The following is a 5,000-nucleotide window of genomic DNA, read 5'->3' on the forward strand; positions in this document are numbered from 1 at the left end:
CGCGCCTGCTGCCTTCCTTGGATGTGGTAGCCGTTTCTCAGGCTCCCTCTCCGGAATCGAACCCTGATTCCCCGTTACCCGTTACAACCATGGTAGGCGCAGAACCTACCATCGACAGTTGATAAGGCAGACATTTGAAAGATGCGTCGCCGGTACGAGGACCGTGCGATCAGCCCAAAGTTATTCAGAGTCACCAAGGCAAACGGACCGGACGAGCCGACCGATTGGTTTTGATCTAATAAAAGCGTCCCTTCCATCTCTGGTCGGGACTCTGTTTGCATGTATTAGCTCTAGAATTACCACAGTTATCCAAGTAACGTGGGTACGATCTAAGGAACCATAACTGATTTAATGAGCCATTCGCGGTTTCACCTTAATGCGGCTTGTACTGAGACATGCATGGCTTAATCTTTGAGACAAGCATATGACTACTGGCAGGATCAACCAGGGAGCTGCGTCAACTAGAGCTGAGCAGCCGGCCGCCCGGGAGTGTGTCCCGGGGGCCCGCGCGAACACGCAAGCGTCCGCTCAATTATTCTGCAAACAGGAGGAGGCTGAGCTCCCCTGCACAACACACCTCGAAACCCTCTCAGGTCCCGGCGGCGCGCAGCGCCGTCCTAAGTACTTGGTCGGGTTCGAGAGAGGCGCAATCGCCCGGAGTTAGGCGAGTAGACGCTTTAGGTGCGACCACCCGTGCTCCCAACTGAGCTTGCCGCTGCCGACAGAGGCCCGGGAGCGTGCTGTCGTGGCATTGCCGGCGGGAGACAACACGCGCCACCTACGGTGACCGGCAGCTCCAACGCCAGCGCCACAGAAGGACAAAAGCCCTACTTGGGTGCCGAAGCGAACTCTCCCAGCACAGCGCACGCGCCAACACGTCCGCACAGCTGCGATACAAACCACCTGCGAGAACCGCTGGGGCGACCGAGCAGCAGACGGCGTCGCGGCGCCGAGCGCCGGGCGGCGGCGCATCCTCAGCGCACAAAGTCCTCAATCGGACCAGCACACTGCAGATGGCCACCGCGCTTCGCACCGGGCCCGCGAGGACCTACTTTGGCCGCAAGGCGCCGCGAGCAGGGGGCGCCGGCGCGCAGCTGCGCCGCCTGCCGCGTCCGTCGGCCGGCGCGCCTGCCACCGGCCGCCCCCACCAGCCGGCTGTAGCGCGTGCGCCCACGCACCGCGCTGCCAGCACGCCGGGCGGCCCCCCCTCACCGGCCGGGGACGGTCCCACCCAGCCACCGCCGCGTATCGCCTCACACCCAGATCCCCCCCCCCCCCCCCCCCCCCCCCCCCTTTCACGTTCGTGGGCATGGTGGGTCCCCTTTCACGTTCGTGGGCATGGTGGGTATCCCTGAAACAACCGGTTAATAGCTCGACCGATCGTCGCCAACACTGATTCACCTCTAGCGAGAACAACCGCACCACAACGGGTTACCGGTTGTTCATTTGCGTAACGTCACCAGCAAACGTACACGTCCATCGCCATTTGCAACGAGTATTGCATGCCTGTGTCAGGTGTCACAACACACTACGTCTGCCCACATAGACGCAACAACATGTGCACGCCTAGAGAACACGTGGAAGGTAGACCCCGTACGTATGCGGTGTCCATTGCGCGAACGACTGTCAGCCCGCCTCTGCAGCATGTCGCAGATGTGGAACACGGTGCAACATGCTATCACGGTGTGTGAGAAGAGACGACTACGTCCGAATACACGCTCCACTACATCAACAGACTGCTCATGCTGATCGCCATCCAGGGCGTCCGTTCCTCCCACACGTCTGTATGGCGTACCACACTGCAATCCAGCTCTTATAGGGAGACGACACGTAGCTGCGTGCACAATATTTGGACTGTATGGTCCGCCGTTGCTAGGCGCTGTCGTCATACGGTCACATGGGCCACGATGTATCATTCAGTACATACGGAGCAATGTGCAGTACAGTTTGTGGGTTTTGCGTACATCGGCGGACAGGTGACAGGCCGTACCACAACGTAGGCTGAGTACGTCGGCATGCGAAGGGCATTGAACATGCAAACTTCTCACCGACCAGCTTGCGAAGGCAGGGGGGAAGGGGGGGGGGGGGGCATGTACGTCCTGCTGCTATCCACACTACAGTGTATAGCAGGAGCATGTGGAAAGTCAGCAACACCTGCAAGGTGTTTAACATGACGCGATACACAGGGGACCGGGCAGTGCGAGTAGCGAACTATATTGCGAGGGTTGCGGTTAGGCAACACTACACTACTTTAACGGGTTGCATAACAATTACAGAGCAGGTTCAGCGACAACGTGCGTCAGGTTAAGGCGCAATATAGTTTAGGTTACGGCGCACTTTAGGTTAGGTTAAGGCACATTATAGGTTAGGTTAAGGCACAACATGGGTTACGTTAAGGCACAACATGGGTTACGTTAAGGCACAACATGGGTTAGGTTAAGGCACAACATGGGTTAGGTTAAGGCACAACATGGGTTAGGTTAAGGCACAACATGGGTTAGGTTAAGGCACAACATGGGTTAGGTTAAGGCACAACATGGGTTAGGTTAAGGCACAACATGGGTTAGGTTAAGGCACAACATGGGTTAGGTTAAGGCACAACATGGGTTAGGTTAAGGCACAACATGGGTTAGGTTAAGGCACAACATGGGTTAGGTTAAGGCACAACATGGGTTAGGTTAAGGCACAACATGGGTTAGGTTAAGGCACAACATGGGTTAGGTTAAGGCACAACATGGGTTAGGTTAAGGCACAACATGGGTTAGGTTAAGGCACAACATGGGTTAGGTTAAGGCACAACATGGGTTAGGTTAAGGCACAACATGGGTTAGGTTAAGGCACAACATGGGTTAGGTTAAGGCACAACATGGGTTAGGTTAAGGCACAACATGGGTTAGGTTAAGGCACAACATGGGTTAGGTTAAGGCACAACATGGGTTAGGTTAAGGCACAACATGGGTTAGGTTAAGGCACAACATGGGTTAGGTTAAGGCACAACATGGGTTAGGTTAAGGCACAACATGGGTTAGGTTAAGGCACAACATGGGTTAGGTTAAGGCACAACATGGGTTAGGTTAAGGCACAACATGGGTTAGGTTAAGGCACAACATGGGTTAGGTTAAGGCACAACATGGGTTAGGTTAAGGCACAACATGGGTTAGGTTAAGGCACAACATGGGTTAGGTTAAGGCACAACATGGGTTAGGTTAAGGCACAACATGGGTTAGGTTAAGGCACAACATGGGTTAGGTTAAGGCACAACATGGGTTAGGTTAAGGCACAACATGGGTTAGGTTAAGGCACAACATGGGTTAGGTTAAGGCACAACATGGGTTAGGTTAAGGCACAACATGGGTTAGGTTAAGGCACAACATGGGTTAGGTTAAGGCACAACATGGGTTAGGTTAAGGCACACCATGGGTTAGGTTAAGGCACAACATGGGTTAGGTTAAGGCACAACATGGGTTAGGTTAAGGCACAACATGGGTTAGGTTAAGGCACAACATGGGTTAGGTTAAGGCACAACGTAGGTTAGGTTAAGGCACAACGTAGGTTAGGTTAAGGCACAACGTAGGTTAGGTTAAGGCACAACATGGGTTAGGTTAAGGCACAACATGGGTTAGGTTAAGGCACAACATGGGTTAGGTTAAGGCACAACATGGGTTAGGTTAAGGCACAACATGGGTTACGTTACGGCACAACATGGGTTACGTTACGGCACAACATGGGTTACGTTACGGCACAACATGGGTTACGTTACGGCACAACATGGGTTACGTTACGGCACAACATGGGTTACGTTACGGCACAAATTAGGTTAGGTTACGGCACAAATTAGGTTAGGTTAAGGCACAAATTAGGTTAGGTTAAGGCACAAATTAGGTTAGGTTAAGGCACAAATTAGGTTAGGTTAAGGCACAAATTAGGTTAGGTTAAGGCACAAATTAGGTTAGGTTAAGGCACAAATTAGGTTAGGTTAAGGCACAAATTAGGTTAGGTTAAGGCACAAATTAGGTTAGGTTAAGGCACAAATTAGGTTAGGTTAAGGCACAAATTAGGTTAGGTTAAGGCACGATATAGGTTAGGTTAAGGCACGATATAGGTTAGGTTAAGGCACGATATAGGTTAGGTTAAGGCACGATATAGGTTAGGTTAAGGCACGATATAGGTTAGGTTAAGGCACGATATAGGTTAGGTTAAGGTACGATATAGGTTAGGTTAAGGTACGATATAGGTTAGGTTAAGGTACGATATAGGTTAGGTTAAGGTACGATATAGGTTAGGTTAAGGTACGATATAGGTTAGGTTAAGGTACGATATAGGTTAGGTTAAGGTACGATATAGGTTAGGTTAAGGTACGATATAGGTTAGGTTAAGGTACGATATAGGTTAGGTTAAGGTACGATATAGCGTAGGTTCAGATACACATTGTTGTAGGGAAAGGTGTATTGGGGGGGGGGGGCGGCAGGTTCGTTGATAGTGATTATCGTAATTGGATGCCTGCGGTATTATCCGATTTGTCACGTCAGGATGCACTTTTGGCTCATGACAGGCGGCGCTCCGATTCCATGGTTGTGGCAGATCTGTGTCTTTCATTCCTGCCATTGTTTGTGTGCTGTGACAGGAGGCAGTATTGTGATGTTGGGTGCACCACTGTGTAGGACATGTGTGGGTGTTCGTGGCTTAGCTGAGCAATGTGCGGATGTCGGAAGGGTGGGATATTGTGTTTTCTGGGTGGACCTCCCGGTCTGGTAATGATTGTGTGGATTGTGTCATGTGGCGGAGAGAATGCACTGGATGTTCTTCCATGCTGGTGGTTAGATATTGTGTGTGATAAGAGAGTAGTGTGTGATAAGAGTGTCTGGCTGACGTGTGGTTCTCATTGTGTGCAGAGTCTTTCAGCATGTATAGGGACGGTTGTATATATTATCTGTATTCTGATGGCTCTGCATCTATTACTAATCAGTGCCGTGTATACGGTTACTCTAGTTCCAGTCGAA

At 51.4% G+C, this 5,000-nt stretch overlaps 1 non-coding gene across 1 annotated transcript in view; it reads right to left on the minus strand.

The window, feature by feature from the left end:
- The window catches only part of LOC126435812 (small subunit ribosomal RNA), a 1,909-nt gene extending 1,458 nt beyond the window's left edge, over nt 1–451 (minus strand). The window contains exon 1 of the ribosomal RNA XR_007580210.1: nt 1–451. This exon is cut by the window's left edge and continues 1,458 nt beyond it. This is a non-coding gene — a ribosomal RNA (small subunit ribosomal RNA).
- Between the last annotated feature and the right edge of the window lie 4,549 nt (nt 452–5,000).

The sequence above is a fragment of the Schistocerca serialis genome, unplaced genomic scaffold (genome assembly GCF_023864345.2).
Source record: "Schistocerca serialis cubense isolate TAMUIC-IGC-003099 unplaced genomic scaffold, iqSchSeri2.2 HiC_scaffold_1219, whole genome shotgun sequence".
In the NCBI taxonomy this organism is placed as follows: Eukaryota; Metazoa; Arthropoda; class Insecta; order Orthoptera; family Acrididae; genus Schistocerca; species Schistocerca serialis.